Consider the following 27,235-nt stretch of genomic DNA (forward strand, 5'->3'; position numbering starts at 1 on the left):
ATAAGAAAAATTTTGGCAGCGTTTCGCAGGATTACATTTTTAAGATTTCATGACTTGTAGGCCCAAATGCTAGAGACTTTTTGGTAGAATTTTAGTAGATATTAATAATATTTCTGCTAGAAATTAGAACTAGGCTCAAGTTCTAGTGAAAAGATATTCTTGAAATTAACAGTAGTAAACTGTTGACTGTCTGTAGGGGTCCATCTTGTGTTCAAAACTGTTTATAATATTCTGGAGGTCCATATGAAATAATTTACTCTCACCAATAAAATTTTGTTTGTGGAAAGGGCAAAGGCTCTGAGCTTAAAATGTTTATATATTTTTAACTTGCCATGAAGGCATGTGCTTTTTATTTCCTTGAGACATTGTTTGAAAATCCTCTGTTTAAAGATGTTCTCCAAACTTTAGTAATAATCATAGGTTCATATTGAGCAGCTTGTCAAATCTTGGGCAGAAAACAACAGAAATACTTGCAAGAGAGATTCTGAGTTTGGAAGAACTGAGCCCCAAACTGAGTTTAAAGTTAGATAAATGTCAAATTTGGGTACCTACATGGATTTGATATACTAATTCCTTTCTTGATATGCAACTTCTTTTTATCTTTGTAGGTTACTTATGAATATCAAACTGACACCCATTTAAATTTGCTCTCTTGTATTCCACTGGAAAGATCCCTGTTTAGAACTACAGGATATAAGGGCAAGCATACACATTACTCTTAATAAATTAATAATGAAGAGAGAGCTATCATTACTACATTGTAAATTATACAGTGAGTCTTAGGTGATTTATTTAGTAGCTTAAACACCTAGGAAATTTCCCTAGTTGGCAGCAATTGAAAATGCATATTAATTGCTTTTTCCATCCCACATCTGAAATAAAAGGAGAATGTCAGGAATAGATTAATTCTGGTTTCCTTTTGAATATCATATTTTAATTTCTTCTATGTTTCTTTAATCTTTTTAGCAGTGCTTAAGGATTGGAAGATGTTGATTAAAGCATTTCCTCTGATTAATTATATTTTGGCTTTCAACTGTTTTATTTTATTTTAAAATGAAGTGCACACACATTGTCTGGATTATGTGAGCATCTGCTCGTCTCTGCAAATATTTATATAAATCTTACTGCCACCCTGTTCCCTCCAAGTTCTCACTGCTTAGCTAATCCTGATTGCATCTCCTCATTAAGCCATCTTCAGGATATAGAAACATAAATAAAACAGACTAACAGCCCACATTTCAGGGATATTTGTGTGCATGGCTTACCATTTAACTCATGTTATTAAATTCTCAGAATTCATTCTGAAATTACAGGGTTTCCTTTACCTCTGCTTTCTTTATTTATACATCTGATTATTATTAACCTAAGAACTATTTTGGATATAATGACTAGGACTTTATCAAAAGGATGTACTATTTTTTAAGAAAGGTCTATGAGACTAATATGACTAAAAATTTAGAATTTAGTAGGCGGCTTAAAGATGACATATAAATGTTGAAGATCTCCTGTTTTCCCCCTTTTAACTCTCCTTCATATTTGTTTCTTCCTTTGTTATGTATCTGTGGGCTCAGAAAATAAAAGATAGTACCCCTCCACAGGGATGGAATGCTAGGACTTACTATAAAGATTGTCCTTCACCTGGGTTTCCTTAACTAATTATGGCTTTCATATGGGGACAGTACTTTAATCTGGGGTCTTAGCTTTATTTCATGCTTTGATACAGAGTGAGAGACATCTATTTGACTTCATTTTACAAATTGTCCTTTGACCATGTAGTTTCTGTAGAAGGAATGATTTTTTTTTTGATAGTAAATTTCTAAGACTGAGAATTTCTCTTCTTGCAGCTTTATGTAATTATGTTCAAAGGGGTTTGAATTAAAATGGAACAGATGTGTCCATCTTTAATTATGGTGTAACAAATTGTGTTACTCTAAGGCTTTATTAAGCGAAACGCTCATCTTTATGTAATAATGGGTCAGACAGTTTCAAAATGATATCGGTGAACACAGTGTATTGCCTATTTCACTTAGACTTCAAAAGGACTGTTAAAATTCAGAGGCTCTGCATGTAGAACCGGAAGAAACTATAGAAAATGTGCATTAATTTTTTTTTTTATTTCAAGTTAAGTGAAAACAGTTGTTAGGAACATATGAATTTTAATGTCATGTAAATAAGACAAACAGGTAACATTTGGCATGACAGGTATATCTAAAAGATAATGGGAATATTCAACTCTGTATTGGAAAATGCAATTTTTAGGCTTTCTGAAAACTCTTTTGTATTCTTTTGTGCAGATACTCTCTTATAAATGTGTGTCCAGGACTTTTTTTTGGAGGGGGGATCACTTCTAAGTCAGTACCATAAAGTCCTTTTTAGAACTAGCTGGCAGCTACTTAACCAAAAATTAGCAAGAAGAATATGGATAGCACAATTCCTGTGACATGAGTCCCATTCCAAGGTTTCCATTTCTGTCTTTAGTACCATAATCCTTTAATGCTTCAGGACATCTCCAACCCCTTATACTTTTTCCATTCCCATAACCCAATCTGTCACTAATTATTAATTTTATTTTTGATTTTCTTTCTTTACATACTCCCTCTGCTTCATTATCAACCACCACTGGAATCCAGGTTCCATTACCTCATATGCCAATTATTTCAAAAGTTTTCTAACACATTTTCTTGACCCTTCTCTCTCCTTTTCATTCTCTTCTTCAATTCATTGACAATCTAGTATAAAATAATAATTTTATTATGATGCATTGTTTTCTAAAATATTGTGGTGGATATAAATTGTCTATTGTACAAGGCCATACTTTTAGGTCTAGTCTTCCCGGATCATACATAATCTCTAATCACCTTCTTCTCACTACTCCTCAATAAAGCTGGTGATACAATCTTCCTTTCATCACATCTTTCAGTAACAAAACCCAGCCTATTCCAGGCACGGTTGTTCACTGCATGCCAAAATATACACCTTTATCTTCACCTCTGTGCTCTTTCTCCAGCCTATGATGCCCTGCTGGCTTCCTCATTAAACTTTCCCTTTCTTGAAAGGTCAGATTCATCATGATGTGTTTTTTTCTTTTTTGCACTTTTCCCTGTCCCTGAGTTGTCAGTTCAGTTTTGATTCATACTTTAGTTATTTTCTGAACTAGCTTTGAGTTTTCATAAATATCTTAGTCTTGTGAACCAAGGTCTAATTCACAGAGTGACTCAGTGAAAAGTATACATTGGTTGATCAATTGACATGCCTTCTTTGAGGGATTCATTGCTAAGACTGTCTTTGTGTTTACTGGGGTGGGCAGAGGGCAAAAACAGGAGATGGGTAAGAGAAAAAATTGGGGACACTAATATTTTATTTTTTACAATGTCTGTAAAATTGTTGGACTTAAGGAAACACATACACTAAATTCAATGATGAGGGAAAAAAAGTAAACTTCACAGAGCTGTAGTAAACACCAGATGTTGAAAGAGGATCTTACCAGACTAGCCATCTTCATCTTTCATCTCTAGGAGACAAATTACAACAGAGAACCAGAGTAAACATTAAGAAACCATAGAGGACATTAAGTGAGAATGCAGAGCTATAGACTTCAAAACAGAAGACCCACCCAGGGAGCCACTCAGTTTGTCCCTTCATTATCCAAGGCTGCTGCTCTATGTCCTTCTGCCTCCATAGGGATTTGCTGGTCTCTGTCCTTCGCTTTCCCCTCCCTTCCTGCAATAGATGTGCACACTCACATTTTCAGGATCCAAGGAAGGGAACAAAGCTTGATTCTCTGATTCACCCAGAACATTGACCCAGAACCTCTTTAACTCTGTTGAATTAAAAATAAGACAAGAGGGGCGCCTGGGTGGCGCAGTCGGTTAAGCGTCCAACTTCAGCCAGGTCACGATCTCGCGGTCCTTGAGTTCGAGCCCCGCGTCAGGCTCTGGGCTGATGGCTCAGAGGCTGGAGCCTGTTTTCAATTCTGTGTCTCCCTCTCTCTCTGCCCCTCCCCAGTTCATGCTCTGTCTCTCTCTGTCCCAAAAATAAATAAACGTTGAAAAAAAAAATTAAAAAAAAATAAATAAAAATAAGACAAGAACTAAAACTGAGTTAATTATCTAATATTAGAAAACAAAGAAATGTTGATCATTGGCTTCTTCTGGTTCACTAAGAATATTTTTATGACTTGAACATATACAGCATAGGATTTTTCTTATCCTTCAATTACCAATTTAAAGCAACATAGGTATCAGTTATATTAAAAAGTATGGAGTAGAGTAAATTAAAAGTAATACACCAAAGTGAGATGCTACAAATGAATAACATCTTATGGCATGAAATAAATGGGGCAAAGCGGACAGGGCTTCAAAGATGTTGCTGTCTTGTCTTTTTTTTCTAATATCAAAATGATTACAATGCTTATAGAAAATTTGTACAGAGAGAAAAACAGAAGATAAAAAGCTTACCTTTACTCATCTACCACCAAGTGATAACATCTTACCAAGAGGTAGTTTTGTATAGATAGACATTTTTTTATTACAAAATGATACCTCATTTATGCTGTTTAAAAAAACTTTTTACTTAACAATATATAGTCTTTTTTCATGTCAGAATGATATTATACTAGAGCTTTTATGCCTAATTTAAAGCAACATTGAATGTAAGGTAGCTCCCATTTGCCTTATTAGAAGGTCAATTTAGTTACAAAGACATTTAAAATCATATATTTTAGCAAACACTAAGTTAATTTTAAATTGCTAATTTTTAAAAATTTCATATTTCATGAAATGCCATTAATTTTTCATCATTGGAGACTTTCTTTTGAGTCACCAGCTTTTTAGAGCCCATCATCTATACTTGGTATCTGTTTATGATGCTTACTGGAAATTTTATCTCATGATATAAGTATTCATTTACATAACATTAAGATTTATAGTATTTTTGTTAATCTCCACAATATAATCATTTATCATTTCGCTTTTAAAAGTGATCTTGTTTACCACAACACCAACACTTGGAATTGTGTGGTCAGAATCCGGTAATGTGTTAATTTTCTACAATTCCATTTTTTAAAATTTCAGTCTTATTAACTACCTGTCTATATCTATCTCTCTATTTATATCTATCTATCTATCTATCTATCTATGCATCTGTCCATCTAGCATCATCTATCTAAATATATACACATATAAAACTAACACTGATGAAGGCAATTTTGGGCTCATATCTTCTCCTGGGCCCTGAAATGCCATTCAAGACAAAGAAATTAAGAAAGCACCATTTGGAAATATTGATTTTAGGCTAACTCTTTTTTTGAGGGATCATTTTGAGGAAAAGAAATTTACCTTATATTTGAGCATGTAGGTTATGGGAAAGGGGATAGTAGGGGAAAATATAGAAAATACGTGTTTGAGGGTTTTTGTGTTTAACACTTGATAAAAACTTATGCTCTACAAGTAGACAATCAAAACTTTTTTTTTAAAGACATTGACTGAACGTGATTTTATAGATTATCTGACTTAATACTTCTATTTAGTAAATAAAGAAATAGGACTAAGAGGATACGTGACCTTTCGAGTTCCATAGACATTTACAGGGAGCCTTTAAATTAGGCAGGTCTTGGGGGCTCTTGGATGGCTCAGTCAGTTCAGTGTCTGACTTTGGCTCAGGTCATGATCTCAGGGTTTGTGGGTTTGAGCCCTGCATTAGGCTCTGTGTTAACAACTCAGAGACTGGAACCCGCTTCAGATTGTGTCTCCCTCTCTCTCTGCCCCTCCCCTACTTGCACTCTATCTCTCTCTCAAAAATAAATAAACATTTAAATTTTTTTTTTTAAAATTAGGCAGGTCTTCAGACAGTGTATTCCTTTTTAGTCAATACCGTATTGAAATGTAGACTTTTGTATAAAACTCAGTAAAAGGTAGCTCCTATAATCATTAATTAATATTATCATCATTTTCTAAGTCTGTATTTGGTATAGAATGGGTGATACTGATCCAACAGTGCTGGGTGATGGTGGTGTAAAAGTAGAGTGGGTGAGTGTAGACCATAATTCAAGAGATTTGGCTGTAAATAATGGGGAAGGGAGTGCCTGGGTGGCTCAGTCGGTTGAGCATCCAACTCTCTTGATTTTGGCTCAGGTCATGCGTGATTTCTCAGTTTGTGAATTTGAGCCCCATGTCCTAGTCTGTGGCATGTCTTTTCACCTTCCTAACAGTCATTTGAAGAGCAGAAGGGTTTTGTTTTTGTTTTTGTTTTTTTAATTTCAGTAAAGTTCAACCTAATTTTTTCTTTTAGAAATGGTGATTTTGGGGCGCCTGGGTGGTGCAGTCGGTTAAGCGTCCAACTTCAGCCAGGTCACGATCTCGCGGTCTGTGAGTTCGAGCCCCACGTCAGGCTCTGGGCTGATGGCTCAGAGCCTAGAGCCTGTTTCCGATTCTGTGTCTCCCTCTCTCTCTGCCCCTCCCCCGTTCATGCTCTGTCTCTCTCTGTCCCAAAAATAAATAAACGTTGAAGAAATGGTGATTTTGATGTCCTTGTCTAAGAAATGTTGACCTAACCCAAAGTCATACATTTTATAGAAATTTATAGAAACTTTATAGTTTTATGTTTCACATTTAGGTTTATGACCCATTTTCAGGTTTTGTTTATATATAAACATGAATATAAATATGCATACAGTATAAGGAATGGATCAAATTTTTGGTCTCTGGTTGAAAAGACAGTCCTTTTCCATTGAATTGCTATTATACTTTTCTCAAAGAAGATCAGGTGTTTTTGTTTGTTTGCTTGTTTGCTTTTATTTTTTGGTAGAGATCTATTCTATTTCATTGTTCTGTGAGGCTATCTTAAAGGCCAGCACTACCTTATCTTGAACACTGTATCTTTGTAAGTCTTGAGATCATGTGGTGTTAGCTCTCCAAATTAATTTTTACATTTCAAAATTGTTTTGGATGTTCTAGGTCCTTTGTATTTGTATAGATTTTAGAATTGGCCTTTTAATTTCTATTAAAATGCCTGATGGAATTTTGATTGTGATTGTGTTGAATCTATACATCAATTTGGGGAGAATTAGTATCTTAACAATATTGAATCTTCTGATCCATGAACAACTTTTATCTTTCCATTTCTTTAGATCTTTTAATAATTTACTCAGCAACATTTTTCGTTTTCTTTTTTTTATTTAAAAATTTTTTCTTTAACGTTTATTCATTTTTGACAGAGAGAGAGAGACATAGCGTGAACGAGGGAGGGGCAGAGAGAGAGAGGGAGATGCAGAATCTGAAGCAGGCTCCAGGCTCTGAGCTGTCAGCACAAAGCCTGACGCTGGGCTTGAACCACAAACCTCCAAAGTCAGAGGCTTAACTGACTGAGCCCCCCAGGCGCCCCATCATTTTGCTTTTTCATTGTACATTTCACATCTTTTGTCAAATTTATACCTAAGAATTTCATTTGATAATATTGTAAATAGTTTTTTAAATTAGTTTTCTATCATTCATTACTACTATTTAGGAATACAATTGATTTTTATAGATTGATCTTGTATCTGGCAATTTTGAGAAGTAATTTATCATGACTAGCAGCTCTTGGTAAATTCCATCAGAATCTCTTCCAGACAACAATATCAACTGCAAATAGACAGGTTTATTTCTTTATTTACATAAAAATGCCTTTCTCAGGTGAATAATTACAGTAGCTAGAAATGTCAGTACAATGTTGAATAGATGTGGCAAGAGTGAATATGCTTGTTTTGTTACTGAACTTAAAAAGAAAGTATTTAGTTTTTGTGCAGGATTTATATTAGCTGTATTTTTTAAAAATCAGGAATAAGATGAATATTGGATTTTGTCAAAAGTTTTTACTACTACTGACATTATAATTTTTTTTAATTCTGTTAATATGGTGAGTTACATTGATTTTCAAATGTTATAACAATCTGCCTTTTTAGGATTAATCCCTATTTGGTCATGATACATGAATCTTTACATATATCTATATATCTGTATCCATATGTAAGGTTCTATTTTCTAAAACTTTGTTTACAATTTTTGTACCTATAATGAGGAATATTGGTCTTTATTATTCCTTCCACTTGCTTTGGGCTTTATTTGCTTTTCTTTTTCTAGTTTCTAAAGGTGGAAACTGAGGTCATTGATATGACTTCTAATATAAGCATTTAGTGCTATAAATTTCCCCATTAGTATTGCTTTCTGGTATTTTTTCAAAAAAATTAATTTAAAATACTTTCTAATTTTTCTTCAAGTTTCTTCTTTGATGCGTGGGTTATTTAGAAGTGTATTTTTATTTTTTAAATATGTGATGATTTCTAGAGATTGTTCTATTATTGATTACTTTAAAAATTTATTTTAATGTTTATTTATTTTTGAGAGATACAGAGAGACAGAGCATGAGCGGGGGAGGGGCAGACAGAGAGAGGGAGACACAGGATCTGAAGCAGGCTCCAGGCTCTGAGTTGTCAGCAATGAGCCCAACACAGGGCTGGAACTCACAGACCATGAGATCATGACCTGAGCCAAAGTCAGACACTTAACCAACTGAGCCACCCAGGCACTCCAGATTTTAATTTCACTGTGGTCAGAGAAGATTTTTATGGATTGAATGCTTTTGAATTTATTGAGACTTGTTTTATGACTTAAACTATGGTCTTTATTGGCAAATGGTCTGTTTGATCTTGAAAAGAATTTGGATTTTGATGTTAAATGGAGTGTTTGTATCTTTTAAGTTTGTATATTAGGTTGCTTGAACTTGTTCCATAGTTAATTGATTCTCTGTATTTTTTTAATGTTATTTTTTCCTCTGTTTTGTTTTTAATAGTTCTATTATGTCCTCTAGTTTACTAGTCTGTTTTTTTTTTAGTGCCTAGTCTACTTAATTCTATTCTGTATATTTTCATCTCAGCAAACTACTTTTGCTGTAGTTTTTATCTCTAGAAAGTAGATATGGATCTTTTTAGATCTTTCATGTTTCTACTTAATTTTTACATATTGAACATAGTTATTAAAGCCATTTTATCATCCTTCTCTACTAATTCTAACACCTGGATTAGTTCTGGGTCAATTCATTTTATTGATTCTACTTCTCATTATGGGTCCTGCCTTCCTGCTTGTTTGCAAGCTTGGTAATCTTTGACTGAAGGTCATACATTGTGAATGTTACTTTCTGAGTGCTGGATATCTTTTGTATTTCTATAAATATTCTTGAATTTCATTCTAGGATACAGTTAAGTTACTTTGGAACAGTTTGATGCTTTCTGGTTTTCCTTTTTATATTTGTTTGCTAGAGCTAATTTAGGGTTATTATTTTTCCTTATCATTGAGGCAAGACCTTCCTGAGTGGTCCACCTCATTATCTCTAAATGATGAGGTTTCTTAGTCTCAGTGATGTGAAAAGGACTCTTTCTGACCCTGTGTTAGTTCCAAGCATTGTTCTTGATATTTTTTTCTCCCTAGTTTTGAGTAATTTCCTCATGTGCATGCATTGATAATTTCTCTGCTGAATAGTTGAGGGGATCCTCTATAGCCATCCAGGGTTCTGTCTCAGTGAAAATTCTGCCCTATCTGGTACTCTGTCCAGTGAACTGTAAGAGCATTATTATTTCTGTACTCACCTCTCTGTCTCCTCAATTCAAGGGGTCCATTTGGGTCCTCCTGGCTTCTCCCTCCCCATATTGTGGCTTGAGAACTCTTTCAAGACAGTAAACTAAAAAAAAAAATTGTAGGGCTCACCTGATTTGTTCCCTGTCTCTTCATGATCACTATAATTTTTTGACTGGTGTCCAAAGTCTTAAAAAACTGTTTTGTAGATTAAAAAATCATTTTATATGTTTTGTCTGTTTTTTTTGGTTGTTGTAGGGGAGATTGTTTTAGGTGGGGTAGTAAATCTGGTTGCTGTTACTTCATCTTGGGTAGAAGTAGAAGGTTCTTTTAGCTTGATTCATAATTTTGAAATATTTAAAAATATTGTATGTGGGCCTCTAATTGTACTGTTGCCCTGGCCTCAGCAAATATAATGGTGGGTCTGGGAAAAAGAAAGGAATTAAAATAGAAAAAAAAATGGAAAAAAGAGGAATTAAAATATTAAACAGAAAAAAAAGGAGAGATCATTGATGTAATAACAAGGTCTGAAAAGGAAAGGAATTATTCCTAAAATATTTTTTTAATGTTTATTTATTTTGAGAAGGGGGAGGGGCATATAGTGATGGAGAGAGAATCCCAAGCCAGCTCCATGCTGTTAGCGCAGAGCCTGACATAGGGTTCGATTCCATGAACTGTGAGATCATGACCTGAGCCGAGATCCAGCGTCAGGCACTCAACCAACTGAGACACCCAGGCACTCCTATTCCTAAAATTTTTTTGTTTAATTAAAAAAAATTTTTTAACGTTTATTTATGTTTGAGAGATAGAGAGACAGAGTGTGAACAGCGGAGGGGAAGAGAGAGGGAGACACAGAATCTGAAGCAGGCTCCAGGCTCTGAGCTGTCAGCACAGAGCCCAGCGTGGGGCTCAGACTCATGAACTGCAGAATCATGACCTGAGCCGAAGTCCGCCACTCAACCGACTGATCCACACAGGCTCCCATATTCCTAAAATTTTTATAGAAAATAAATAATCTAGGATATTTGGAGACTGTGTTTTACAAAACATACTGTCAGTATTTAGAAATATTGTTGTTTGTTGACATGTAAAAGGCTTACTGAACCGTATCAATAGCCTGATTCCTTTTGGAGGTCTTACAGTTTTGATGGTTCAATCCAAGTTATGTATTTTCCCATCAAGTTTTAGCAGTCTTGGTGTGGAGTAGAACATCTGGTAGACTAAATTTTCCTGTTCCTTATCTGGGGAAAAGAAAATGATGAAGCACAGATTTTTGGCTGTATATGAAAAAATTAGATGAAAATTAATGATCTTAGGAATAAATGGGTTAAAAAGAAACTAATATTTATTTATCATCTACTATGTTCCTTACCTACATTATGCTAATGTTCCAGATTTTCTCATTTTATCTTCATAAAAACTATATTAGATGGGCATGAGTATCTGCTAGATTAAACATAATTCCATTTTCTTTAGATGAGGAAATTGAAGCCTGTCTAAGTGTGCATAGCTAGGAAGCAACTGATCCAGGATGTGGATCCAAGTAGACTGATTTAAGAGCCCACACACTTAACCACTGACTATATTGCCAATGAGGTTAAAATGGAAATGGATTAAAATACACAAGAGAGCTGGAAGGATTGAGAGTTGTGGTAAGAAAGCAGGATATTAACATTAAAGATGTCAAACTCGGAGCTACTTTGGATGGTGTTGGATCTAAGGTGGGTGGCTGGAGTAGAGTTGAAGTTAATGTAATTAGAGTTAAGGTAATTTAAGAATGTTTAGGCAGGGTTTTGGGTAATTCATGTTTATGGATATTAAAATCACCCTTGATACTGGCTGAATTTGGGTAGAAAGTAAGACTAATGAAATTTTATTTTCCTATTTTGTCATACTGACTGGCTTTCTCTAGGCCTTTAGGAAAAATTCAGGAAGTTGAGAAACCCTAGCGTCAGACCTTATTTAATCAATCAGGAAAGGTTCTCAGGTCCTCAACCTGCCAGCAGGCAATCTAATAAATAGGAATATTTGGGTTTTTTTGGTGTCCACTACTTATCATGACTCCTGAAGTTATCTGGGTCTCAGTCATGTGGCCCTTTGCCAAGGAAGGGCCTTCATGTCATTGTTTGGGACTTAATCTCTATGCTCTGGTCCTTTTGGGCCCCTTGGTCAGGTACTTCATCACTGCCAGAGAGGAATTCTAACACATACTAGGAGTAAGGTCATCTGAAGTTTCCAGCTGTAATAGGGGAATTCACCAGAATAAGTGTATATTAAAGGGCCAAAACTTAAAGAATCTCTAACTTTCGTGGCTGCTTATTTAATATTTGTCAGGTAATCTCATGGAATATCAGCTCTCCAATGTCATCTTCACTCATGGTATTATTTTAAGATAACATTATTTTTGCTGTTATTTTTACAACAGACTGTTTTATGAGGTGGAAAAGATCAACTGAGGAAAAGGTGGTGCCAATTTCAGCCTATGAAAGGAGACCATCATGGATTCTATACTGTACTTAACAGGACTATAATGTGAAAATTAGTCCAAAAGTAACTGCGTTTTGGCAATACTTTCCTTCTTCTGATTTTGTTTAGTGTGGGTTTCCTGCTATGCAGCATTTGGTCCTCAGTGGAGGATTTTAAACTCTAGCACTTTGAGGTCCCACGGACCCACAGACCTGTTCTGGGTCATGGGTTTCCATTTGTGGCCAGTTTGATGATGAAAATGCTTCAAAGCATCTCAGCGACAAGGCAGTTTTGGCATTCTAGTGCAGGCAGTTTGTGTAATGGTTAAACCACAGATGTATGTGGGTATCACATTGTCATCATGTTCTAGAGTGAGTTGACCAAAAACCAAATGAGGCGGGGAAGACATAAAATGAAACTATAAGGCAAATTAGGGAAGAGAAATTTGTTTTTCTAAAAGAGATTTGAAGTTTTCATGTCAGCGAGTCTTAAAGTTTGGTTTATAAATGAGTCTGAAAGTTGAAAACAAAATACTTGATTTCCTCAAGCAATAATTCTATGTCCTGCAATACGTTTATATTTTAATAGAGAATGGGCACATACAGGATAATTTTAATTAGAGTGTTAAAGTGATTATTATTTTCTAGGATTAAAAAAGAGAAATAGGTAGTAGCTATATTGAAGAGGGAACATGAGGGGCTAAGTCAGAGTGAAATGTGTAATTGGAGCCAATGCAAGGAACAAGGGAATGTTTCTTAAACAGGCACAATTAATACTGTAAGTTAAAGTGTTCTTTAAAAAACAAAACAAAACAAAAAACAGTTTGTGTCTCAGCCTGACCTCTTGCTATCCTCAAGAGGAGCTTTCTAATTCATGGGAGGGAATAAAAAAGGAAACCAAAGTGAAAAAATAAGAACCAAACAGTTGCTGAGTACACTGAGGCTTCATTTATGAAAGTGGTGCTTAGAGTTTAGTCTTAATCGGTGATGGGACACTAGATATTTAAGGTTGAGGCAGAGAAAATGCCAGGTAGGGACAGAGACAGGTAGTAAGGAAAGGATACATTAAAGGTAGTGTTTGAGCACAATGGCTTAGGACATGCTAAGCTTTATTTTTCATGTATTGTTACCCCGTAGTATTTTTAATAAAGATAAAAAAAATTCCAAAGAGAACTCCACATTTAATACTTACATTTCCTTGTCAGTTATATTCTGTGTTTTTAAAACCTTAGCTTTGTTGCATATAAGTGCTTTGGAGAACAGATCCCTAAGTCTGGAAAGGTCAATGCAAACCCTTCACACCAACAAAATGCACACTTTCCTTTCTAACACCCATGCATAGTTCTTTTGATGCTGTTGAATATTAAAGTAATGAATTTCAGTGTTAGCTACATTATTTGTTTTGATCTCTGGGCATGTGAACTAATGCTAATTTGCAAAGGCTGGTTGAAAAAAAAACTCATTTGGATAACATTTAATAAAAACAATGCAAGTCTTTTGACTAATGGTAAGATTATAGTATTTGATTCTTCTCCCAAGTAAACAGATGTGTTTCCAGGAATTTGAATGATGGAAAAATGACCTTTAAGCCTATTTTTCAAGTGGAAGATACTGTTCCATTGTGAAAATTAGTATACAAATATTTTGGAGAATACAAATCTCTAAGGAATTATGGGAAGCAAAAAATTATGAGATAAACCGTATGGACTTAAGCTGATATTACTGACATTTTTCTCTTATGAGTAAACCAGTTTTACAATATACATTTGAAAGATTTCTATTCTAATGAATGAGTTTCATTGTTAAAACTATTTCCAACTAAATTCATTCATTTCTGCTATTTTTTTTTCGTTAATAACCATTTGTTGAGGGTCCAATAGCTGCCAAATCCTCTTCTAGGCACCAGACAGGCAGTAGTGAACAAGAAAATGTTTGCTTTTCTAGACTGATCTACTTACTGAGAAAAATAGGTAATGAAAAGAAAAGTATAAATGGTATGATATCAAATCATGATAAGTTTAAAGGAGAAATTAAATAGGGACATTGGCAAAGTTAAGAAGCTACTTTAGCTAGACTGGTTGGGGAAAGACTATCTGAAAAGTTTGAACTTGAATCGGAATCTGAATGATGAAAAGGATACAGGTAAATTAAGATCTAGGGGAAGGTCTTAAAAAGAAATAATAATAATTAAAGTAATGTGAAGCGAAGAACATGCTTGGCATTTTTGTGGAGTGGAAAGAAGGCCAGTATGCTTTAACAAGAAAGAGAAAAAAAATCCAATGGTTAAAAATGATTAGGACACTTTTTGTCTCAAATAACCAGAAATGCAAAGGTCAGGTGGTTTTCAAGATTGTTTGATCCTGTCAACCATATAGCATCTGTTGCCTATTTTATCAGGAATAGAAGTTCAAACATTTCCATACACTGTATCTTGGTATTGGAGTCATCAGGGAAAACCATGCAGTCAAGTACTGTACTAACTATTAGAGAAGAGACAGTGCAAGACAGTTTCTCTAGTGACATTGGTCCTCATTGGTCCCTTTTGGCAGCTGACAGAGAGTGCATACACCCTCTCGTGCTGCAGTCTGCAAGAGGCAGATACGACACTGGGTTTGTTCAGGTGCTCTATGATGCATATGATGCATATGATGCAGGTGCTTTATGGTAAGCAGGACAGGGAAAGATACTCCCACATAAGGTAATAAATAAGCCCAGCAGAGACTGAGGGCTCGATCTCTTGGTGGAGAAGTATTTCAGGCCCAAGGCCCATCCTTAAGCAGCTGATGGGGTGGAAAGACTGCAAGCATGAGACTGCTTTTCCCAATAGATCCCATCATCAAGAACCCAGTTTTTTCCTTAATTTGTTTTCCTCCCCAATATGTTTGCATTAACCTTCGATCTGTACCCCTTGAAGGCCAGTTCACTTTGTGACTAGAGGATGGATGTCAGTAGCTATCAGAGCTTCCTCATTCAAGTTCAGGGAACAAGAAAATTAATTTCTGAGTGTTTCTTAGAAGAGAGGAGAGAAACTTTTTCAGAATCTCTGTCAACCTCTTCTCAAATGCTACCAAAATCTTCCAAATGATCAATCCTGAATTAATCATTGGTGAGGGGAATAGAATTGCCCTTAGGTAAATCAGACCCAGCTCTGCATATGTCTGGGAATCTGGGAAACACTGTACTCTTTACATTTCCGAGATAGGTAGCTTACATAGAAGAAATAAGAATATGAAAAAAAAAAAAATCCAGGAGGATGGATGGGCCAAACTGTTGATTAGGTAAACTGTAGATTATCTGATAAAGGTATTATGGCTATAGTGAGCAAGGAGGATGGAAAAGAATGAGGCCAGGAATTTAAGCAGAAGGTAGATGCTGCAGAGTCTTACAGGATATTGAGTTTGTATTCTATTCCAGTTAATGGGAAGGACAATTCCTAGATTTTTAAACGTGGGTGTGTGTGTGTGTGTGTGTGTGTGTGTGTGTGTGTGTGTGTGTGATATATATGATCTGATTTGTATGTTAAAATGATCATTGATAATAGGGAGTGTGACAAGTTCAGGCAATTCTTCCCACAGAAAACAATTACAGTAACTGGAAAATAATAAAAAAAAAAAAACAATAATTTGAAGATACTGGAAAATGACCAGAGGCAAGTAGAAACTTGAGAAGAGTTTACTACTGAAAGACTGCTACTGCGTCTTGTAGAAAGTACAGTGTTGTGGCTTTTTAAGAAAACCTCAGCCTAAATGACTCAGTTGCAAGACAGCCAAATCACTGGATATTTAAGGGAAAATTCTAGAAGCAGAAGCACCAGAAAAGGTCTGAAATCCAAAACTCTGAGTAGAATATTTTGAAAATTCCTGGATGATCAATAAAATATGACCCCAGACAGGCTGGTGAAAAAGCAGGGAGAAAAGAGATATGGGTTTGCTCTTGAATGACAAATTTGCCTCTGGTGAAATATTGTAGTTTGTTAGGCCTTTTTTTGAGTATATTTCCTAGTCCCTGGAGAGCTTGGGTGGCAGAGAAAAGAAATCGTATGATTGATATGTCAGAAGACAGAATTCTGGGATGGAAAAGCAACTGGAAATTTACTAGAGGGGACTGGAGGCAAGAAACCACCAAAAGAGTGAACCCCCAAAATCTAAGAATTGACTCAGCTAAATTTCTTGGCAGACATCTAAACTAAATAGGAACAGGGGAGAGCAACATGGAGGCTAGGCTAAAAAGCAGCAGCTGGAAGCCAAGAAAACTTGGCCAGCAGTATCATCTTCTCCACACCATGGGGAAGACAAATTTTAGTTTGGATCCAGGCACGCTAGTGGTTTACTGGAACCAAAAGCCAATAATCCTAAGAAGAAAAGAGATTTCAGAGTCTCTACAAAACATTATCTGTTATGGACTGAATGTTCTTTCCCAAATTCATTTGTTAACACCTCATCTGCCAGTGTAGCTGTATTTGGAGATAGGGTCTTTGAGGATGTAATTAAGGTTAAATGTGGTCTTAAGGGTGGGGAACTGATCCAAAAGGCTTGGTGCTCTTATAAGAGAGAATAGAGAACCAGCACACACTCTCTGTTTTTCTGTCTGCCTGTGTCTCTCTCTCTCGGCATACACACTGAGGAAAGACCATATGATGACATAGTGAGAAGATGGCTGTCTGCAAGACAGGAAGAGAAACCTCATCAGCTGAACCTTAATCTTGGACTTCTAGCCTCCAGACCTATGAGAACTAGAAAATAATTTTCTGTTGTTTAAGGCACCCAGTTATAGTATTTTGTTATGGCAGTTTGTTATGCATTATCTATCATGACAAGTTTGCAAAAAAAGAAAAAAAATGCTAGCCACTGAAATAAATTAGAAAGTATAACTCAAATGCAGGAAAAAATAATCCATCAATACAAGCTGATTGTCAGTGGGTCAGGATGTTAAATTAGCACAGACTTCAAAGTAGTTGTTCTATTCTTGAATTAGAGAAAAATATGTTGTAAGATAAGAAAAGGTGTTATTACACATTGAATTATTGTTTTTTAACAGACAAATGGAAACTATAAAAGAAGCCAATGGAAAATCTGAAGCTGAAAATTACAATAACTAAAAATAAAAATTCCCTAGGTGAGCTCAAAAGCAGACCAAAATACATAAGAAAGACTCAGTTAACTTGAATATAGTTTACTAGAAACTATACCTTACAAGGGGCAGAAATAAAAATAGATCAGAGAGAATTGAACAAAGCTTCTGCAGAGAACAGTGGAGAGTGTCATGTGGTCCAACATATGTGTAATTGGAATCAACAGTCAAAAAGAAAGAGAAAGGGACAAATATTTTTAGAAATGAGTAGAATGCATCTGAAATTTGAGTACCCTAAACTGGAAAAGAAAACCTGTACCTACACACCTCATGTTTAAGATGCTGAAAATCAAAGATAAAGGAGAAAATCTTGAAGGCATCAAGAGAGAAATGACTCATTATCCACAGTTATCTTACAATTACAAGCTGGCTTCTTATTAGAAATAATGTAAATATATATTTATAGTTTTATATCCTAATTTCTCTAAGATACCTATGACTATGTAAAGGAAATTTTTAACACTGTATTATTTGGCTTGTAACCTAGATGATGTATTTTGCATAACAATGATAGCACAAAGGATTGAGGGGTGTTAAATGAAAACTGCACTGTTGCAAATTTCCCATATATCATCAAAGAACATCAATATTTAAGTAGTTTGAAATAATTTAAAGTTTAATGTTTTAACTCCTGTAGCATCCATTTAAAAATATAAAGAATTATAGCTAAAGAGATAAAAGTAAATTTAAATTAAGGAAAAAACATTAAAATGAAGAAAAGAAAGTGGGAGGGAGGAACTGAGGAAATGAGATAAACAAAAGAAGAATAGCAAAATGTCAGAAATAGATACAACCATATTGATAATTACATTCAATGTAAGTGGATTTTGATCAATAAATATTATCACACCAAATAAAGAAGGAAACCTCATAAGAGACCCTTAAAAACTGAGAACAAACTGAGGGTTGATGGGGGGTGGGAGGGAGGGGAGAGTGGGTGGTGGGTATTGAGGAGGGCACCTTTTGGGATGAGCACTGGGTGTTGTATGGAAACCAATTTGACAATAAATTTCATATATTGAAAAAAAATAAAGAAGGAACCCTCATATTTTTATATAAGTGTGTTTGAAAATAAAATAATAGAAAAAATGTAACATGCAAAGAGTAAACATATGAAAGCTGAAGTGGCTATGTTAATAGAAGATGAAATAAACTTAACACAAAAATTATTATTAAAGACAGAGGTAGCGATTTCATAATGATAAAAGGGTCTGTAAAATGGGAAGATATAAGAATTATAAACGTGAATACATTTAATAACAGAATTCCAAAACAACAAAAAAAAACTTTATAGAACTGCAAAGAATAATAGGCAAATTAACAATTACAGTTGAAGATTATACTACCACTCAGTAATTGATAGAATAAGTTGACAGGAATTCAGTATGGGTGTGAAAGAATTAAAAAATACCCTTATTTAATTTGACCTGATTGATATTTATAAAATAGTCTACCCAACAACAGAAGAATATTTCTTTTTGTAATTAAATGAAACATTTAGCTTGTAGACCATATTCTGGGCAATAAAATACAGTATCAGTACATTTCAAAGGACAATTAAAAGTCACAGAAAGTACATTCTTTGACCATAATATAACTAAATTAGAAATCAATATTAAAGGTGTCTGGAAAATCCTCGTATATTTGGAAATTAAATAATATATCTCTAAAGAACCCATGAGTTAAAAAAGAAATAAAAGGAAATGAGAAAATATCTTGAACTGCATAAAATTTAAAATGCAACATATCAGAATTTGTGGGATGCAGCTAAAGTGGTGCTTGAAGGGAAATGTAATAGTAAATGTTTTTCTTACAAAAGAAGACAGGATGAGAGTTAATTGAGTTTCCACCTTAAGAGGCTCAAAAACAGAAGAGGAAATTACATCTAATGTAAGTAAAATGAAGGAAGTAGTAAATGTAAGAGTGGAAATTACACTTAGAAATCAAAATAAAAAGTAAAATAGAAATAGAAAATAGAAATAAAATGGGTGAAATAGAGATAAAATGAATGAAATAGAGAAATGTGATGAATCCAAAAGTTAAATTTTTGAAACAAGAGAAAATTTGATATCTAGTTCAGCTAATCAAGCAAAAATTAGAAAACACAGATTGCTGATATCAAGAATAAAAAATGAGGGGTGCCTGGGTGTCTCAGTCAGTTTGGCATTTGACTCTTGATTTCAGCTTAGGTCTTGATCTCAAAGTCATGAGTTCAAGCCCTGTGTTGGGCTCTGCACTGGGTGTGAAGCATACTTAGAAAAAAAAAAAAAAAGATGAGACTATTATAAACAACTTAATGCAAATGAATTTCACAAATTTAATGAAATGGACAAATTCTTGAAAGTCAAAAATTCCAAAAATTCCAAAAAAGATTCAAGATAAAATAGGAAACCTGAATAGCCTCATATCAATAAATATAGATCACTGAAATTTGTGATTTAAAATCTTTCCATTAAGGAATTTTAGGCCCTTATGGCTTCTCTGGCAAATTCTATCAAGTATTTAGAGACATACATAATACCAGTCTTATACAGATTCTTTTAGAAAATGACTACTTTATACGTTGCTTGCTGGAGAATGAGGAGCAAGAGTTAAAACAGGGAGACTGGTAAGAGTTTGTTTAAATAGTGCGCAATTGATGATGAATTAAATTTGACTTGTAGCAGTAGCCTTGGTGAGAGTGGTTTATATTTTGTAACAGAGAGGTACAAGGTAGAACTTACTGAGTTTTGACATGTGGGATATGAAAGAACAATCAATGTGCCCTCTTAGTCTTTGTCCCAAGCAATTAAGTGGATGAGAGAGCTATTAACTATAATAGGGGATAGGCGAAAGAAGTGTATTTGAGGGTGAGGGTATAACAAAGAATTCTTGTTTGTATGTGTTGCGTTAGAGATGCTTCTGAGTTCTCAAGTGAACAATTGATAGAACCATCTTGTGTTCAGTGGAGAGATCCTGGATGAAGGCATAGATTTGGGAATCATCAGCATTTAGAAAATTTCGTTAAGGAACTGGATGAGATCATCTAGACAATGAGTGTAGATGGAAGTGTAGAGATTCTTATGAACAGATTGCTAAGGTTCACTAGTCTTTTAGAAGCAGATGTGAGCAAAAGAAGACAGCAAATAGTGTGACTCTATCCAGTGTTCTTCATTTATTTATATTTCTTCCCAAATTCTATTTCACACTCAAAAATTACTCTTGACAGCCATATTCACTCAAGACACCGTGCCTTTTTCTTCACTTTGACTATGCAATGGCCACCCTTTGCTCTTCCTGTCTCTCTAGGCTAAAATCATTCCCATTGTGGGTCTTTATATTAGCTATTTCCTCTTCCTGGAGCATTCCTTCTACTGGTCTCCTCATGTAGTAGGTTTGATCGCATTCAGAATTTAGCCATGTTATCCTCAGAGAGGCCTCCCTATCTTCCCTTGCTGACCAAAAAGCTACTCTATAACTCTATATCCCATTGTCTCATTTAATTTTCTTCACAACTATTTCACTATTTAAAATTTTTTATTATTGATTGGCATTTTATTTCCTTTTTTTTCTTATTTTCCTCCATTTCTAAATATTTGTGTTCTCCAGGATGTGACTTCATTCTTCTTTTATTTTACATTGTATTTCTTCTCACTCTAGAGTATATTAATTCAATAAGTTTAGGTTACTACCTGTGTTGTTGATTTCTGTATCACCAGTTTCAAGAACAGCATCTATCTGGCACATGATAGGTACTCAGTATACATGTTTTTGAATACATGAGTGAATATTGAGGACTTTTGATCTTAGTTACATAAAATGACTAATTTCAGTTTGACTTTGCATAGATTCTTACCTACCTTCATCTATTTTGTTTTTCCCAATGAGAAGTTTCTTCACCTTCTCCAAGACTGAGCTTTTTTGATGTTTTCTTGATCCACTATTTCACTATCTCCAGGTGCTAGCTCTTTGAATTGCATTCTCTGTTTTCATTTTCAGTCACCCCTTATATTCATGACTTTTTTCGGCATACTGATATATTCAAAACAAAAGCAAGGACTTTACCTTGTTCTTACATTTTCTCAAGCTAACATACTTTCCCTCATTGCTTTTGTGGCTAAACTTCTTGAAAGACTATCAAATATTTGACACTAACATCAAGGTCAAGTACTGATTCTGACCTATGCCAAGGTTTTTATTCTAAGTTTATCAATAATTCCTAGTCAATAAGCTCTCTCAATTCCCCATCTTCAACCAGTCTACAGCACTTAATACTTTTATTCCTCCTTTCCTTTATGTAACTCTTTGTACTTTGGTTTTCATCCACATCTCTGAATTCTCTATCTCCATCTCAGTCATCGTCTTAGTTTCCTCATTTAACCTGAAAAGAAAAGATGTTCTTTAGAGATCCTTTCCTCCACCCTCTTTCCACTGGCAACCTCATTTTGTGTCATGGTTTTAATAATTAACAGTGTGCTGATGGTTATAAACCTGCAGTTTGAGTTTTTTGTGGAGATCCAGATCCTTATTTCCACTGATTTTTTGGATACTTCAATCTGAAGTTCTTGCCATAACCTCAAAGTCAATATTTCTGAAATGAAACCTATCATCATTCTTCCCAAACATCTGCTTCCACTATATACTGGTGCCCCTTTACCTAGACTTTGGAATTTTGGTATTTCCTTTGACCTCTCTCTTTCCTTCATCTTCCTATTAAATTACTTATCAAGTCCTGTTTATTCTAGCTCTGTTATATCTATAAATTTCTCTCCTGTACATTTTCATTGCTGCTACTCTGTTCAGGCACAGCACTTCCTTTGACCTTTGAATGATCGAATCTGTATTTTGTTATCTCCAGATTGTCTCCTCTCATCCATGTTGTAGTTGGCTGATGGATTAACTTTCTTAAAACACAGATCTAATAATGTTGAAATTTCACTATTAATAGTAATATTAGCAAACACTTATTTAAGTGCTTACTACTTTCTAGGCACTCCTTTAAATGCTTTTCAGTTAGCCCTCACACAAATATTGTAACACAGATACTCTTAATATCTCCACTCTTAATAATATCTTTCTTCAGAAGAGGAGACTTCACGAAGCACAGGAAAAAGTAATATGCCCATGGTCACAGAGTGTTAAAGTAGATATCCGATGGTTGTAGCTAGCACAGTATGCAATAAAACTTGAAGATTCTTCATTATCTACACAGTGACCATCTGTGAATTTGATTCAATTTAGTATTTTAATTGAAAATAATTCACTCTTGTCTTAATATTATGAGTGATATAACATATTTAATGTGCTAATAAATTTTTTCACATACTCATAAAATACATATAAAGTTGTTAAAATAAAAAATGCCATCAACGGTACCACTTAAAATCATATTGCGTGCCATACTTTAGAACATATCTATCTGTAAAGCAAAGTTGAAATCATTATGCTATTATGCAAATTTTTTGCCACTCAGATTAAAAAAATATTTTTTTATGTTTTTATTTTATTTTTGAGAGATAGAGACAGAGTGTGAGTGGGGAAGGGCAGAGAGAGAGAGAGACACAGAATCTGAAGCAGGCAGGGCCTGACATGGGGCTCGAACACATGAACTGTGAGATCTTGATCTGAGCTGAAGTCAGACGCTCAACTGGACTGAGCCATCCAGGCACCCCTGCCACTCAGATTACTTAATGATGACAATTCTACTTTAAGCATATAATTTTATTTCCCATTTCTACCCTTTATTCTTCCACAGGTAAAAATAAGTACATGAATAAATGCAATTCTTCCTCCCTATATATATATATCCACTACTTCTGGTTTCTTGACTTGTGTTCATGCTATTTCCTTATCTTTAATTCTCTATTAAGTGAAATTTTGAATGTTTTTTAAAGCTTATTAATATTTTTTTGGTAATCTCTACATCTAACATGGGACTCAAACTCAAGACCTCAAGATCAAGAGTTGCATGTTCTTCTGTCAAGCAGGCTTCCCTGAATGTCAAAATTTTGTCCATTCTTTCCACTTGTGAAGACTCAAGTAGTTTAAATAGATTCCTGAAGCTGGATAGGATATTTCTGTATTCTAAACCAGTGCTCTCCAATCAGCCTCTTCACAATGATGGAAATATACTTTCAATACAGTAACCATAACCACATATGGTTATTGAGCACTTGAAATATGGCTAGTGAGACTGAGGAATTAAGTTTTTAGTTTTATTTCATTTTAAGTAATTTAAATTTAAATTTAAAAAGCCACAGATGGCTAATGGCTTCTGTAGTAGATAGTACAGCTCTAAACTGCCAATTCAATACATTGGTATTGCTGAATGACCAACATATTTAAAAAATTTATGTTACTGTAGCATGTAACTGTATTATCTTATTGTTTATAGTTTCCTGGAAGGAAGAATCTGCGTTTTATTTTTGTGTGTGTATTCTAATGCCTCTAGCACATTTCTTTGTACGTAAAAGAACACAATAAATAGCTGTTATGTCACTAAATGAATGGATGACCATCTGTTAACTTTGTTTAATTGTGTTAGTATTAGTGATTATCAAAAGCTGTTTCATAATTTAAGTTTTTCAAGATAACAGAGGTAAAATAAATGCTTATAATAAACAACTGGCCTTCATCTTTGCAACTGCTTATTTGATTCTTTAATGTAAAGTGCTTTCATTTCATCAGTTCATCCTTATTTTTGGCTGACATTGCTAGAAATGAAAACATCTATTTTGTTAACAAGCTCAATTTCAAGGTCAACCAGACTGCAAAGCCCCAGATTTACTATAGCTCAGTCAACAAACCCTGGAACATGTCCGCCTAGATTCACCATGGTTCTAATCAGCCTTTTGCACATGGAAAGCTCCCCATGTGGCTCAGACCCCTGTGACACTCATCTCTTTCTAATGCAAGTGCCTGCTTCTCCCTCTGCTGGTTTCAGAATAAACGCCTTGTCAAAAAAGAATTAGATTTTGACAGCTCTTTTCTGATGGTTAATTGAGGTGGTAGATATACTTGACATTTATCTAAGTGTAGAATAGAAGATTAAGACATATTTTCTACATACATTCTCTGCTTTAGAGGAGGTCACTTGCTGGGGTCCTTTTAATATGCCTGTGCAATTAATAGTAGTGATAATTCGACTTCATATCACAATGTCTTTAAAGTTCTTTCAAATTGACAGATAAACTTTTCTTTGTAGTGTTTGCATTATTTGGATCATCTTCAAGTTCACCGTCAGGTCTTCCCCCACCCCTTCAGTCCTGTAAATTAATAGTGATTGAAACATACAAATGATAGTGTGTAAACTCAGTTCAAAGAGAATAGGGAAAAAGGGTTAGATTTGAGATTACCTTCATTATTGTCCCTAAATTTATGAGGGCAGTCCCTGGCATTGTTAGGCTGACAGTAATAACATTTGAAAGTGTGTGTGTGTGTGTGTGTGTGTGTGTGTGTGTGTGTACATATTAAAAAGTTCCTCAGCATCTAGTTGTATTTGTTGTTATTGATAGAAATGTAGACTATGATTTTTTATTTTCTAGGGAGGCTTATTAATTTTTATTTTTTACCATGCCAAGGTTATCTCATGTAGGTATCTAATACTCAGTAGTGATTCTTATTATCCAACCTAATGTTAGGTACTCATCTATTATAGCTACTATTTAGACATTAAATTTGTAGTATTTCCTTTTAGTCTGTAAAGCATTTAAATGAAACTAAAATGTATTAGTATATTTTTAGGATACAAATTTGTGAAAGGGATTTTAAAAACATATATGCTTTTGAAACTGCTACTGAAATTATTAAAAATGTTATAGGTGATGTTAATATTTATTGGGAGAAAACAGTACCAATAAATGGAGATTAGAAAAATGTATTTAAAAAGGAAAGCAAAAATAATTTTCAACTTAAAAAATGTAAACAATTGTATTTAGATTAAACAGTAGGTTAAGGCAACTAAATTAGTAATGCTAAAAAGAAAATGTTTGCATTGTTGTAAGAGACAAAAGAATTAGCCAAAAAGAATATTCTATTATGTCAATAATACAAGTAGCTTACAAAAAAAGTCTGGTAGCAAGGGCATCAAACTACATGTTAAGTCTTTCTTAAGTATTGCATTTGATTTGTATATCACTTATTAAGATCATTAGGGACAATAGCACTATTTAGAAAACTAAATAGCACTAGTAAAAATTCTAAACCCACTTTAGAAGAATATTGACTATTTCTTAATAGCATTGCTTAAAAAATAAGGCTATCAAGTTATATTTTTGTTGACGCAATGCTCATGTAAAAGGGAGCGAAGAGGTTAATACTTCTAAAATAGATTCAGAATTAAGGCAAGAAAGGAACATAATAACTATAAGAAATAGAAGAAAAATAAATAAGAGCTATGCTACGAAAAGAAAATGAATGGTATAGACTGACTATCTAAAGTTTTTAGAAGGCAAAGAATTCACGGATTTATTTTTATTCCTTTCACATGTTAAGCTATTAAGAATTAATGTCTTCCTGGTAGTGTTTAATTTATTCCTGCCAAGGAGCTTAGATATTAGAAAGTTTGGGCTTAAAGTATCTCCTTTATAGATGTGTAAACAGGGTGTCAGTCAAAGTAGAGATTAAATAGGTTCCCCATGGAAGAAGATACTTAAAATGACAGGCTCTTGCTTGTTCAGGTGGAGACAAAAAGCCTTAAAAACAGAAAGACACCTCAGTGGTGCTGCAAGTGTGCCAAGGTAGGGCTAGGATCCAGCCACTACCAAGTTAGGGTGTGGCAGAAATGTTGTTTATCAAGGCTACCACTCTCAAATTTCCTTGGTCAGGAAGGATGTTCCTTGAAGGAAAGGCATACCTGTTTGTAAATGAAGACCTGAGGCCTTCGGTAAGGAAGAAGTCAACTAATATTCTAAGTAATCTTATTTGGAACTCCTAGTATAGGACACCACGTTGAATGGATCAGAATGGCCCTGGCCAAGATCTAGTGGTGGGGGGAAGGGTGGGGGGGACAAGGGGATCCCTGAAATAAAATTCCTATAAGGAAAAGAGTAGTATGAGCTGGTTCTTTAGATGGTATACGATGAACTAACATTTTTGTTGTTTTGGGAGAGGTGAGGTTTCACTGGTTAGGATACAACATGGAGCTGGGGCAGGAAGTCTCTCACAAGCTCAGCCTAGGCTGTGTGGAACAATTGCTAGAATATGTGAGTTGTTCTTTTTTTTTTTTTTTAATTTTTTTTTTAACGTTTATTTATTTTGCGGACAGAGAGAGACAGAGCATGAATGGGGGAGGGGCAGAGAGAGAGGGAGACACAGAATCGGAAGCAGGCTCCAGGCTCTGAGCCATCAGCCCTGAGCCCGACGCAGGGCTCGAACTCACAGTCTGTGAAATCGTGACCTGAGCTGAAGTCGGACGCTTAACCGACTGAGCCACCCAGGCGCCCTGTGTGAGTTGTTCTTAAGAGAGGTGTATCTTCAGACTCTGGCAGACTCTGGCACAGAGACCCTCTGTGGCTGTATTGGCAGAGAATAAGCATCCATAAGATCAAAAAGAAAACTTGAGCAGTAGCACAATTTAAAAAATGAGTGGCCATGGCAGTAATGGAAGGATCAAATGTGAGATCCCTATAAGCCTGATTGCAGTAGAGGGCTGACTTTCATTCTTTGGGTTTAGCCCTTAGCGTTCCTGGGCAAGAGTGGGTCATAGTTGGAAAAAATCAGACTCAGACTTCCTTCTGATAAGGTATATAGGGGCTCAAATGAGTTATAAAAGTAAAAGGAGATTCAATTATACATGGTACTCTATAACAGCTCAGATATAATGATAGAAGTAATATTATTCAATTAATTAGAATTAAAAAGATAACATGTACTAGCCAAGGATGAACTGTGAATGCCTGTTCCACCCATTCTGAGAAAAGTGGTCACAGGTCCTTTATTCTTGTCCTCTTTGTTTTTCCTCCCATCTGCTTCTTCCCCCAGTTTTCCCACCAAATGGGGACTTGGTTTGTATCCCTTTCATTCAAACATTCAGGAGAGACGATCTAAATTGTTTAG

General features: G+C 34.8%; 1 protein-coding gene across 5 annotated transcripts in view; it reads left to right on the top strand.

The window, feature by feature from the left end:
- LOC111556367 (casein kinase 2 subunit alpha' interacting protein) overlaps nt 1–27,235 on the top strand; it is a 387,346-nt gene that overhangs the window by 11,590 nt on the left and 348,521 nt on the right. The window contains exon 3 of one of the 5 annotated variants that reach the window (XR_006584965.1): nt 2,295–3,925. The exons of the other annotated variants lie outside the window; for them this stretch is intronic. The gene's annotated coding sequence lies outside the window, so the exon portion shown is untranslated. Of the gene's footprint in view, nt 1–2,294; nt 3,926–27,235 lie in introns of those variants that run through there. 5 annotated transcript variants of the gene reach the window in all.

The sequence above is a fragment of the Felis catus genome, chromosome C2, assembly GCF_018350175.1.
Source record: "Felis catus isolate Fca126 chromosome C2, F.catus_Fca126_mat1.0, whole genome shotgun sequence".
Taxonomy (NCBI): Eukaryota; Metazoa; Chordata; class Mammalia; order Carnivora; family Felidae; genus Felis; species Felis catus.